The 14,163-nt window shown below is 48.3% G+C and overlaps 1 protein-coding gene across 3 annotated transcripts in view; it reads left to right on the forward strand.

Moving 5' to 3' along the window:
• The window catches only part of LOC139227789 (transcriptional enhancer factor TEF-5-like), a 498,356-nt gene that overhangs the window by 466,065 nt on the left and 18,128 nt on the right, over positions 1 to 14,163 (forward strand). The gene's annotated exons all lie outside the window — the stretch shown is intronic.

Below are 14,163 nucleotides of genomic sequence, written 5' to 3' on the forward strand. Positions count from 1 at the left end.
TCACTGTCTCTGTTATTGAGGACCACATGAACAGTGGCCGGGATGTTCCAACATTTGAGACCTTCGGCTGCTCCTTCCTGCTCCCGACCTTTCCCTCTCCTGACCACAGCAGCACAATATTGTCCTAGAAATATTGGCCTGAAAATTGTGGTCGGAGGCTTCCTACGGGCGAACGCCTCCGACCGAAAATGTTTTAACGAAAATACCTGGTGGTCCCGGAGGAATGTAGACTTGCGCTCCGAGACCTATTTTCGCAGTCCAGCAGACGAGGACATATCGTCCAGGAGCGTATTCATATCCTGGGATCATGTGGGCCTGGACCACCAATCACAATGTAGTATTCTCATTCTTAGTAATGGGAGCTCCGAGCCCCCATTACTATCAATGAGAATACCCCTAAAATCAAATAAAACACACACACAAATTTTAAACAAACACCACTTTTTAAAAATTAATAGAAATTGCATTAAATTAAATGTTTTATTGAAAAAATGATTAAAAATGTTTTAATAGTGTTAAAAATAAACTTACCTTCATAGACTGGGTTTTTAATATAAAAATAAATAATAACATTTAAATTTTCTATGTGTGAAAACTCTTACGCTGGTAAAAGTAAGCTACACGCCTGCTTTTTACCAAGTGGAAGAGTTTGAAGGACATTGGCTGGGCAAGAGTTGGGCAAATAGCCCAAATCTCCACCCACAATTGTCCTTCTCTCGGGATGCGTGCGATGACAGATGGCCCGCTGAGAACTGGCATTTGTGGGCCCTCTTTGGGTCCGTGCGCACATCGTATGCACTCGGGAGAGGCTGCAATTTTCGGGACATTATATTTAAATCAGCCGGTGATTGCTTTTGCTGCAGGTATTTCACGTTGCCATCCACTGTTGGTGACAGCCAATCACTTTTGAGTTGTCTACATGTGGCTGTGTTGCCCCATCCCAAACCCCTCCCCAAAGTCCTGCTGTCCCAGAGGCAGGCTGTCAAAGAGTTTAAAATGAATGGTTTTACACCAAGCATGGAACAGATTGCCAAGGGGAGTGGTTAGTGCCAGAAAATCCAAGAGGGTTATTTGGCAGGGAAAGCGAACAAGATGTACAAGAGATGGCGTTTGGTATTTTTCGAATGCCAGTGCTGTCCAGGTAAAGCTCCCATGTCCTGTGGTTGGCGGATGTTCAGCTTGTTATTGCACGAGTGTTGATCGCCGGCTCTGTCAGGAATAATGACGTGTTGTCAGAGTTCGTCGTCTCAGCGCAGGTCACGGGGCGGGGGTTGGAGGACTAACATCCAAACCAAAGGACCCAAACTTAAATCCGAGCCTCGTTGGCTCTGAAGAGCTTGTAGTTCTTGCTCAGGCCACAAGGGGGTGTGCTGTCGGGGATGATCCCACCCCGCAGGAGGGCACTGTCGTCGCAACAGGGCAGGAAATGGCCCCCGCTGGTTGCCATGGAGACATGTCCAATGCGAACTGGTTCACTCTGCTGTCTGGCGAGGGGGAGGGGCTGCAAACCACAGTGACAGCAAGTTCCACGATTAATACGCCCAACACTGAACAAGCTTGAAGGCCGGAACTTTGATTTTCGGTTGTGTTTACTTCAGGAATGAGGAATGGGAAGGGTCTGGGGATGGTGGCTGGAAGAGAGGGAGCGGTGCGTTCTCACTCTGCTTTTCAAAGCAGAAAGGGATGGCGGAGGCCCAAAAATAAGGCTGCAGCAGTTTCAGGCATCTTCCCTCTCACGGGCCTGTACTTGAGTTTGAACAATATATTTACTCAGCTATGGTGTGGGCTTTCTCGCTATTAACCTGCGCTGAGAGCAAAAGGCAATTTCAATGAGCAGACCTTGAAGCTGAAATCTGCACTTTTGCGTGCCAAGAGCACGATATCGTGCCATGGGCTAACCACTGCCCCATGATTGAGGTAGGACATGCCACACACTATGTGAGGGTACGGAGCCCAGAAGAGCCGAGGGCCCAGGGGCAGCACGGGCCAGCCCACACTGCGATATGTGTGCACACTGGGTCCGTGCAGCAGAGCTGGTCTCCAGTCGTCCTGGTTAACCCTTGCCACTGGATAAAGGCCTAGCTCTGTCAAGCCCGTGTGGTGACTGGTGTGCAACGGTCACCACACGTTAAACAAATCCATGCACAGGCATCTTCCACCCCCTCAATTGGAGTTCAGGACTGGAACATCGGGTCCTTCATTGAAACATCTGTGAACTCTTGTGGAAGCAATTCATCCTCGTTCGCGGGACTGCCTATGATGAGTCCTCATCATCATCATCGTAGGCAGTCCCTCAGAATCGAGGAAGACTTGCTTCCACTCTTAAAATGAGTCCTTAGGTAACTGTACAGTCCAAAACGAGAGCCACAGACTCTGTCACAGGTGGGACAGATAGTCGTTGGGGGAAAGAGAGGGTAGGACAGGTTTGCCGCACGCTCCTTCCATTGCCTGTGCTTGATTTCTGCATGCTCTCGGCGATGAGACTCGAGGAGCTCAGCGCCCTCCCGGATGCACTTCCTCCACTTAGGGCGGTCTTTGGCCAGGGACTCCCAGGTGTCAATGGAGATGTTACACTTTAAACATTGGGTTCAAAGTGAAACTATTAATCAGAATCACCCAGGTAAGGTAATCAAACCAAACCAAACCAACAAGACACTGTGACTAGTACTACGATGTTTGACTCACACAATGTGTACATTATTGTAAAACAAAATTGAGACAGTATCTTCTCACTGAGCCTCTTTTGGATATTATTAGGAGATAATCACAGGATTGCCTGTTTGTCCTTGACATCCCGTGGCTGCCAAACTCCTCACTTACTGTGGTTAGACTGTGCAAATAGTAACCATTTCTAACTCGAGTAGATAAGTTGTGAACAGCAGTCAGATGTTGAAGCTAATGGAAATAAACCTTGGAGACATGTAAGACGGGTTACCGATTCTCAATCACCCCTTTTACATTATACCTGAATCGCCAAAACTGCCCCCAATGTTTTGAATGTCCGAAAGAAAAAAGAAAGACTTGCATTTATATAGCGTCTTTCACGACCACCGGACATCTCAAAGCACTTTACAGCCAATGAACTACTTCTGAAGTGCAGTCACTGTTGTAATGTGGAAAAGGACCGAAGGTATCTATTTTGTCCATTCTACCAGTTCAGTAACTGCCTGAGTCACATCCTTCAATTGGAATTATTTTGAAGACTGGAACGCCCTTTGCTGCTTGTTACAAATGTTGTGTCTTGTACATTACTTGTGCTCTGGATGTGGGCAACGCTAGCAAGATGGCACGTATTGCCCATCTCGAATTGCTCTGAGAAGGTGGTGGTGGGGCTTCTTGAACCGCTGCAGTCCATGTGGTGAAGGTACTCCCACTGTGGGATGCTTTAGATGTTTCGTATACAGTATGTAGGATCTCCTGTAAGCAGGCCCCATGTCCCTTACAGCCCGGAGTTTATCAGCACTGCCCAGTATCTAGTCATACAGTCGTGTGACTTGGATCCGTATTAATGATAAATGAACTGGATAAGAACATAAGAACATAAGAAATAGGAGCAGGAGTAGGCCATAAGGCCCCTCGAGCCTGCTCCGTCATTCAATAAGATCATGGCTGATCTGATCATGGACTCAGCTCCACTTCCCTGCCTGCTCCCCTTAACCCTTTATCCCCTTATCATTTAAGAAACTGTCTATTTCTGTCTTAAATTTATTTAATGTCCCAGCTTCCACAACTCTCTGAGGCAGTGAATTCCACAGATTCGCAACCCTCTGAGAGAAGAAATTTCTCCTCATCTCTAGTTCTAGTCTCCCCCACCAGTGGAAACACCCTCTCTGCATCCACCTTGTCAAGCCCCCTCATAAGATCACCTCTCATTCTTCTAAATTCTAATGAGTAGAGGCCCAACCTACTCAACCTTTCCTCATAAGTCAACCCCCTCATCCCCGGAATCAACCTAGTGAACCTTCTCTGAACTGCCTCCACAGCAAGTATATCCTTTTGTAAATATGGAAACCAAAACTACACGCAGTATTCCAGGTGTGGCTCACCAATACCCTGTATAACTGTAGCAAGACTTCCCTGCTTTTATACTCCATTCCCTTTGCAATAAAGGCCAAGTTACCATTGGCCTTCCTGATCACTTGCTGTACCTGCATACTAACCTTTTGTGTTGCATGCACAAGTATCCCCAGGTCCCGCTGTACTGCAGCACTTTGCAATCTTTCTCCATTTAAATAATAACTTGCTCTTTGATTTTTTTTCTGCCAAAGTGCATGACCTCACACTTTCCAACATTATACTCCATCTGCCAAATTTTTGCCCACTCATTCAGCCTGTCAATGTCCTTTTGCAGATTTTTTGTGTCCTTCTCACACATTGCTTTTCCTTCCATCTTTGTATCGTCAGCAAACTTGGCTACGTTACACTCAGTCCCTTCTTACTGTAATCGAGCTCCCAATTTCACTTCTCTGTTCCAGAAGGTGAACTGATTAACACTTTCACGCGGTGAAGCCAGTCAAAAATCAAGAAGTTGGTTTATATTGCAGTTTAAAAGTGATTGAATCCTGAATTTTAACTTATTCCGGAACACGTCAAATAACTATGCTCCACTGTCCCTGTTAGTGGCTGGGACACAATCTTTGGACCAGTATGTTTTTTCTGTGACTGCTGGAAGGACCCCTTGTCACTCTAGGGTTACCTTATCGTTCAGGCACGTTCCCAACACTGTGAGTTTTTGTCCAGCCAAAAATTAAAAAGGTCAGAAGCAATCAGTCTACCATCTGAGTCTCGCCCTGTCTGGGATTTGATGTCCAATAAACTGCCTATAATCCCCTGGTTAGGTGCCCCATGAAACTATGGCACGAGATTTGCGGGGGGGGGGGGGCCGGCGGGTTTTAAGAATTTACCGCAGAATCTGATTACCAATTTTGAAATCTGTTTGCCGGCCGCAGCCAGCCCATCCACCACCTTAAACATTCACCCGCTCCACCATGGGGGGAAGGGGAGCCGGCCCCTGGGGGAGGGGAGGGGGAGCTGGGAGAGGGAGAGCCGAACGCTGGGGGAGGGGGAGGGGCAGCCGAACGCTGGGGGAGGGGGATGGGCAGCCGAACGCTGGGGGAGGGGGAGGGGCAGCCGAACGCTGGGGGAGGGGAAGGGGGAGCTGGGGAGGGGGAGCCAATTGCTGGGGGAAGGGGATGGGGGGGGGGAACCGATCACCGGGGGAAGATAACTGATTAGCTCAGTGGGCCAGGGGGGGAGGGGTGAGAAGCACTCCTGCTCCGCCTGGCCCACAAGCAATGCTGGAAAAGCACTTGCCTGTTCCATGCAGTAGTCCTCGCCTCCCTTTAGCTGCAGGTTTCCGAGGCCCAGGAAACGGACAGAATTCCAGAAATATGCCTCTGGAGTTTTGGGGCGATGCAGCCCATAATCTCAGGCCCATACTGGCTGTGTTCACCACTGGGCTCCCCCAAGTATATACCGCGATAGTTTCCTCCACTGAATAAAGCTTTGCTCTTTGTTATTTTACACATAGTCTCAGATATGAAACAGATGCAACTTAAACAAAATATTTATCATATAAAATCTACTTGACTAATTAACCATTTAAAAAAAATGTAAAGGCCCTTAAAAATTAAAAGCTGGATCAAAATGCCGAGTTTATTATTGTTTTATTGAAGTGAGGAGGCATTTCTGAGAAGCCAGGCAGGTGTATGCAGTTCATTAGTTCATAGGCAGTCCCTTGGAATCAAGGAAGACTTGCTTCCACGCCTGAAGTGAGTTCTTTGGTGGCTGAACAGTCCAATACGAGAACCACAGACTCTGTCACAGCTGGGACAGACAGTGGTTGAGGGAAGGAGTGGGTGGGACTGTTTGCCACACGCTCTTTCCGCAGCCTGCGCTTGACCTCTTCATGCTCTCGCCGTTGAGACTCGAGGTGCTCAGCGCCCTCCCAGATACTCTTCCTCCACTTAGGGCGGTCTTTGGCCAGGGACTCCCAGGTGTCAGTGTTGATGTCGCACTTTATCAGGGAGGCTTTGAGGGTGTCCTTGTAGCGTTTCCGCTGCCCACCTTTGGCTCGTTTGTTGTGACGGAGCTCCGCATAGAGCATTTGCTTTGGGAGTCTCGTGTCTGGCATGCGAACTATGTGGCCTGCCCAGTGGAGCTGACCAAGTGTGGTCAGTGCTTCAATGTTGGGGATGTTAGTCTGGACGAGGGCACTGATATTGGTGCGCCTGTCCTCCCAGGAGATTTGCTGGATCTTGCAGAGACATCGTTGGTGATATATCTCCAACGACTTGAGGTGTCTGCTGTACATCGTCCATGCATCTGAGCCATACAGGAGGGCGGGTATTACTCCAGCCCTGTAGACCATGAGCTTGGTGGTGGATTTGAGGGCCTGGTCTTCGAACACTCTTTTCCTCAGGCGGCCGAAAGCTGCACTGGTGCACTGGAGGCGGTGTTGAATCTCCGCATCAATATCTGCTTTTGTTGATAAGAGGCTCCCGAGGTATGGGAAATGGTCCACATTGTCGAGGGCCGCGTCGTGAATCTTGATGATTGGGGGGCAGTGCTGTGCGGCGAAGACAGATTGGTGGAGGACCCTTGTCTTACGGATGTTTAGCGTTAGGTCCATGCTTTCGTATGCCTCAGTAAATACTTCGACTATATCCTGGAGTTCAGCTTCAGAATGTGCGCAGATGCAGGCGTCGTCCGTGTACTGTAGCTCAATGACAGAGGTTGGGGTGATCTTGGACCTGGCCTGGAGGTGGCGTAGGTTAAACAGCTTCCCACTGGTTCTGTAGTTTAGTTCCACTCCAGCGGGGAGCTTGTTGATTGTGAGGTGGAGCATGGCGGCGAGGAAGATTGTGTGCAGTATAGTTGCTATGGTTACGGAGTGGTTTTGAACCATATCTGGATTAGGGTTGCCAACCCCTCCAGGGTTGCCCTGGATGCTACAGCAATTAAAGATTAATCACCTGTGAGCAACCCAGTGGGAAAATCACACACACAACTGGTAAAAAAACTTGTGCTTTTTTGACATTTTCTTTCGACAATTTTGTTTACCAGCTTAAAAATATTGGACATGGAGGAAAAAGGTCTGTTTGACAGTCATGAATCATCCAGTCAGGTAATGAAGAGTCTGTTCACTTTCTGAATGGCTGCGGGAAGGCAGGTTGTTTGACGATGGACATGCTGGCCGACCAATGTCAGGAGTGTGGGGGCAGGCCGGGAGGTCATGTGATGACACCTCCAAGAATATGTCCAATCAGAGTTGGCAGCCCAAATAAGAAATAGGAGCAGGAGTAGGCCATCTGGCCCCTCGAGCCTGCTCTGCCATTCAATAAAATCATGGCTGATCTGATTATGGACTCAGCTCCACTTCCCTGCCCGCTCCCCATCACCCTTTATTCTCTTATCGCCCAAAAATCTGTCTGTCTCCGCCTTAAATATATTCAATGACCCAGCCTCCACAGCTCTCTGAGCCAGAGAATTCCATAGATTTACAACCCTCAGAGAAGAAATTCCTCCTCATCTCAGTTATAAATGGGCAACCCCTTATTCTGAAACTATGCCCCTAGTTCTAGATTCCCCCACGAGGGGAAACATCCACTCTGCATCTACCTTGTCGAGTCCCCTCAGTATCTTATATGTTTAAATAAGATCAACTTTCATTCTTCTAAACTTCAATGAGTATAGACCCAACCTGCTCAACCTTTCTTCATAAGTCAACCCCCTCATCTCAGGAATCAACCTGGTGAACCTTTTCTGAACTGCCTCCAATGCCAGTATATCCCTCATTAAATAAGGAGACTAAAACTGTACGCAGTACTCCACGTGTGGACTTACCAATACCCTGTACAGTTGTAGCAGGACATCTCTGCTTTTATACTCTATCCCCCTTGCAATAAAGGCCAACATTCCATTTGTCTTCCTGATTACTTGCTGTACCTGCATACTAACTTTTTGTGGTTTCATGCACAAGGACCCCCAGGTCTCTCTGTACTGCAGCACTTTGCAATTTTTCTCCATTTAAATTGGAATTTGCTTTTCTATTTTTTCTGCCAAAATGGATAACCTCATACTTTCCCACATTATACTCCATCTGCCAAATTTTTGCCCACTCACTTAGCCTGTCTATATCCCTTTGCAGATTTTTTGTGTCCTCCTCACAACTTGCTTTCCCACTCATCTTTGTATCATCAGCAAACTTGCCTACATTACACTCAGTCCCTTCATCCAAGTCATTAATATAGATTGTAAATAGTTGAGGCCCCAGCACCGATCCCTGTGATACCCGACTGATTACAGTTTGCCAAAGGCCGGTTTCTGTATTACAGGCCTACTGTGCAATGCTGGGTGTATCACAGCAAGGCTCCATTAATTCCTCCTGTTATTATCATCATGCATACTAATTCAATTTAAGTCTTTTGGATTTTCTGGCCAATAGAGGACTTCATTGAATAAAATGGATCCAAGTTATGAATTCTATGTTTTGCTCCAGTGGTGTAAGATTCTGCCCAAGTCAAGGTGAGGGTGTTGAGGATGAATTATTTTCCAGTCTGGACATCTGCCGTCAGTGTTAGGAATGTATTTGAGATACACGCCGTATAGTTTTTACCCCAGTATGTTGGCAGACCTGCCAAGCAAGTAAATGAGCAATAACTGGCCCAACAGCTTCCACAAAAAGCTGACATAGCCCCAAAAGGCAAAGAACAACAACTGACCCTGACACATGAAACAAGTAACTGCACTAAAAGTGCAGTGGCACACGGGCTGGTCACTGAGGCTGTGGGTGCACAAAGCTTCCTTCCATCGTATTCAATAAAAAAGATTTGCATTTATAGAGCACCTTTCACGACCGCCGGATGTCTCAAAGCACTTTAAAGCCAATGAAGTACTTTTGGAGTACAGCCACTGTTGTAATGTTACATTGTGGGAGGGTGGGTGCATAAGGACCTGAAGAGGGTTAAAATGTTGGAATGTTGGAGGAAAAATATTTATTTTGTGGGGGGGCGGGGGGTGGGGGGGGAGTTCTGTATTAGTCTAAATGAGCGCACTTCACCTTATTTACTAAGAGCTTCATTTTGCAAGGAAGATATTGTAATAGCAAAAGAATGTATGTAGACCATGGAAGAAGCTGAGGTAGTGTGGCAAAGTGTCTTGGTGTATGTGAGCTGGAGTGCCTTGGGGGGCTCAGGGGGCCCACTTGTTGGTGTATATCTCGAAGCTGCAATTGTTTGTCCCCATGCGTCTCTGTTGATGCCCAAACTGGAAGGAGATAGATAGATTTCTAGACACAAAAGACATCAAGGGGTATGGGGATATGGTGTTGAGATAGAGGATCAGCCATGATCATATTGAATGGCAGTGCAGACTCGAAGGGCCGAATGGCCTACTACTGCTCCTATTTTCCACGATTCTATGATTTGTGAAGGTTTTGGTGAGTGACAGAACACTTTGCTGTTTGGGGCACCCAATGGCAGCATCAGACACTCCCAGGTCAGGTATTGCACAGTCTGGTGCAGATTAAGCCTTCCTCTCTACCCTGCTCCCACACCATGCCTCGGCCACAACCTCACACACAGCACCCCGCGCATACACTCTGTTATGTATGAATAAAGAGTCTGACTGGATATTGTGAGCTCAAAGTAAAGTGTGACCGTAGTCTTTTATTGCGGGTCTCCAGAGTGCCTCTCCAACCTATGAGGCCTTCTTAAGTACCTGGGCTCCCAAGGGATTGATGGATCCCTTGGGACTCCATGGGATGAGCCCTCTGGTGGCTCTACAAGGTATATACAAGTTTACATATATAACAACAGCCCCCCCCCCCCCCCCCCCACAAAGTCAACAGTGTAACTATTTACTATTTACAAGGTGAGTCGATCTGGAGCCCTTCTTGCCCTGGTTGATCGTCTCGGTGCAAATGCTGGTATTAGTGAATCGTCTGTTGCGCCCTCGCTGGGCTGCTGTGCAGTTGGCCTTGCTGGGCTGCCTGGTGTGTTGGGCCCTGCAGGGCTGCTGTGGATGATGGGTTCTGCTTCGTGGTCGACCGAGGTGCCGGTTGACACTGGTGTGTATGTTGAGGGATCAAAAAAGGTAGGGTCCAAGGTGGGTTGCTCTGGATAGTCCGTGAATCTGAGTTTGATTTGGTCCAAGTGTTTCCGGTGAATGAGTCAATTTGAAAGTTTGACCCGAAACACCCTCTTTGGCCACGACAATGCCGGGAAGCTACTTGGGACCTTGTCCATAATTCAATACAAATACAGGATCATTGATTTCAATTTCGCATGACAAATTTGCGCTATCATGGTATGCACTTTGTTAAAGCCGCCTGCTCTCTACCTGTTCATGTAGATCAGGGTAAACTAACGAGAGCCTTGTCTTAAATGCCCTTTTCATGAGCAGTTCAGCAGGTGGGATCCCAGTGAGTGAGTGAGTGGGGTCTCGTGCGGTAGCTAAGCAGGACTCGGGATAGGCGAGCCTGCAGTGAGCCTTCTGTTACCCTCTTCAAGCTCTGTTTGATGGTTTGCACTGCTCTCTCTGCCTGACCATTGGATGCTGGTTTGAAAGGGCAGATGTAACATGTTTGATCCCGTTACGGGTCATGAATTCTTTGAACTCGGCACTGGTAAAACATGGCCCGTTGTCGCTCACAAGGACATCAGGCAGTTCGTGCGTGGCAAACATGGTGGCAGCTTTCAGTGGTGGCAGCGGACGTACTTGCCGACATTATCTCACATTCAATCTATTTGGAGTACGCATCTACAACCACCAGGAACATTTTACCCAAGAACGGGCCTGCATAATCGAAATGGACCCTAGACCACGGTTTTGAGGGCCAAGACCATAAACTTAGCGGCGCCTCCCTGGGTACATTGCTTAACTTCAAGCGTGTGTTACATCGGTGCACGCAGGACTCTAAGTCGGCATCGATACTGGGCCACCACATCAATCTGGCTATCGCTTTCATCATTACGATGCCTGGGTGGGTACTGTAGAGGTCACTGATGAAGGTGTCTCTGCCCTTTTTGGGGACCACTACCCGATTTCCCCACAGAAGGCAGTTTGCCTGTATAGACATTTCATCTTTGCACCGCTGGTACGGCTTTATCTCTTCCTGCATTTCCACTGGGACACTGGACCAGCTCCCGTGAAGCACATAGTTTTTAACTAGGGACAGTAAGGGGTCCTGGCTCTTCCAGGTTCTAATCTGTCGGGCAGTGACGGGTGATTGCTCACTCTTGAATGCTTCCATAACCGTGACTAAATCTGCAGGTTGTGCCATTTCCACCCCCGTGGTGGGCAATGGCAGCCTACTGAGAGCATCGGCACAGTTCTCTGTGCCTGGCCTGTGGCGGATGCTGTAGTTGTATGCGGACAGTGTGAGCGCCCATCTCTGGATGTGGGCCGATGCATTCCCCTTACTCTCGGAAAACAGGGATATCAGTGGCTTATGGTCAGTTTCCAATTCAAATTTTAGCCCAAACAGATATTGATGCATTTTCTTTACCCCATAGACACACGCTAACGCTTCTTTTTCAATCATGCTATAGGCTGTCTCAGCCTTAGACAGATTTCTGGATGCATAAGCAACCATTTGCAATTTCCCCAAATCATTAGCTTGTTGCACTACACACCCGACGCTGTACAACGACGCATCACATGCTAGTACCAAACGCTTACATGGATCATACAACACAAGCAATTTGTTTGAGCAAAACAATTTTCTCGCTTTTACAAAGGCATTTTCTTGGCTTTTGCCCCATACCCATTCGTCTCCTTTACACAGAAAGGCATGCAGTGGTTCTAATAGTGTGCTGAGACCCGGTAAGAAGTTACCAAAATAGTTCAGGAGTCCTAGAAACGACCGCAGCTCCGTCACGTTCTGTGGCCTCGGTGCGTTCTCGATTGCCTCCGTCTTCAAATTGGTGGGCCTGATGCCAGCCGCTGCGATTCTCCTCCCCAGGAACTCCACTTCAGGTGCCAGGAAAACGCACTTCAAGCGTTTTAACCTGAGCCCTACGCGGTTGAGTTGACTAAGAACCTCCTCCAGGTTCTGCAGATGCTCGACTGTGTCCCGACCTGTAACCAAGATGTCGTCCTGGAAGACCACTGTGCACGGGACTGACTTCAGTAAGCTTTCCATGTTTCTCTAGAATATCGCCGCAGGTGATCGAATTCCAAACGGGCATCTGTTATAAATGAAGAGACCTTTGTGCGTGTTAATGCAGGTGAGGCCCTTCGATGATTCCTCCAGCTCCTGCGTCATGTAGGCCGAGGTCAAGTCCAGCTTCGTGAACATCTTTCCTCCCGCCAGCGTAGCAAAAATGTCATCAGCTTTTGGTAGTGGGTATTGGTCCTGCAGGGAGAAACGATTGATAGCTACTTTGTAATCACCACAGATTCTAATGGTGCCGTCTCCCTTGAGTACTGGAACGATCGGACTGGCCCACTCGTTGAATTCGATTGGCGAAATGATGCCCTCTCTTTGCAGCCGGTCTAACTAGATCTCTACCCTTTCTCTCATCATGTACGGTACTGCTCTCGCCTTGTGCTGAATGGGTCGTGCCCCGGAATTAGGTGGATCTGCATTTTTGCTCCTTGGAACTTCCCGATGCCTGGTTCGAACAGCGAAGGGAACTTGTCTAAGACCTGGGCACACGAAGTGTCGTCAGCGGATGAGAGCGCTCGGACGTCATCCCAGTTCCAGCTTATCTTTCCCAGCCAGCTCCTGCTGAGCAGCGTGGGACCATCACCCGGTACCACCCAGAGTGGTAGCTTGTGCATCATTCCATCGTAAGAGACCTTTACAGTAGCACTGCCGATTACAGGAATCAGTTCCTTTCTATAAGTTCTTCGTTTCGTGCGAATTGGAGTCAAGACTGGCCTTGAAGCCTTGCTGCACCACAATTTTTCGAACGTCTTTTTGCTCATAATGGACTGGCTCGCGCCCGTGTCCAGCTCCATTGACACCAGGAGTCCACTTAATTTAACCTTCAGCATTATCGGGGGACACTTAGTGGTAAATGTGTGCACCCCATATACCTCTGCCTCCTCAGTCTGAGGCTTTGGTTCGTCGTGATCCTCCATGGATCTGTCCTCCTCTGCAACATGGTGGTTTGCAGGATTAACAGGATTTGCAGCTCGCCTGCACATACATTGGAGGTGTCCCATTGTTCCACAGCCCTTGCAAACGTACCCTTTGAAGCGGCATGAATGGAAACGATGATCACCCCTGCAGCGCCAACAAAGTGTCAATGGCCTAGCATTCATCACCCTTGATGGTGGACTCTGAGACATCTGCGGACGTGTAGCTGCAGGCATGTGTGACCTGCCCTGTACGTTGTGATTTGAAAACAACATCACTTTGTTCACAGTACTTGTAGCAGCACTCATGTGCTGAGAGATTTGCTTAGTATTGTAACTGGTGGCAATGAACGCCTGGGCTATCGCTATGGCCTTACTCAAGGTTGGGGTCTCTACAGTCAAAAGTTTGCGAAGTATGGTTTCGTGGCCAATGCCAAGTATGAAAAAGTCTCTGAGCATGTGCTCCAAATGTCCTTCAAATTCGCAATATCCTGCAAGTCGTCTTAGCTCGGCGACATAGCTCGCCACTTCCTGGTCTTCAGACCTTTTGTAGGTGTATAACCAGTACCTCGCCATCAGAATGCATTCCTTCGGGTTCAGATGCTCCCGGACCAGTGTGCACAAATCATCGTATGATTTCTCTGTGCGTTTCGCTGGAGCAAGCAGATTTTTCATGAGGCCCTCCGTTGATGCCCGCAGACAGTGAGGAGAATCGCCCATCGTTTGGCAGCGTTCACTTCTCCTTCCAGCTCATTGGCCACGAGGTATTGATCGAGTCGCTCCACGAAGGTTTCCCAATCATCTCCCTACGAGAATTTCTCCAGGATGCCCACTGTTCTCTGCATCGTTGGGTTCATCATCTGTATCTCGTCGCCAGTTGTTATGTATGAATAAAGTGTCTGACTGGATACTGTGAGCTCAAAGTAAAGTGTGACCGTAGTCTTTTATTGCAGGTCTCCAGAGTGCCTCTCCAGCCTGTGAGGCCTCCTTAAATATCTGTGCTCCCAAGGGATTGTGGGATCCCTTGGGACTCCAGAGGATGAGCCCTCTGGTGGCTGTACAAGGTATATACAAGTT

Source organism: Pristiophorus japonicus, chromosome 17 (assembly GCF_044704955.1).
Source record: "Pristiophorus japonicus isolate sPriJap1 chromosome 17, sPriJap1.hap1, whole genome shotgun sequence".
NCBI classification, from domain to species: domain Eukaryota; kingdom Metazoa; phylum Chordata; class Chondrichthyes; family Pristiophoridae; genus Pristiophorus; species Pristiophorus japonicus.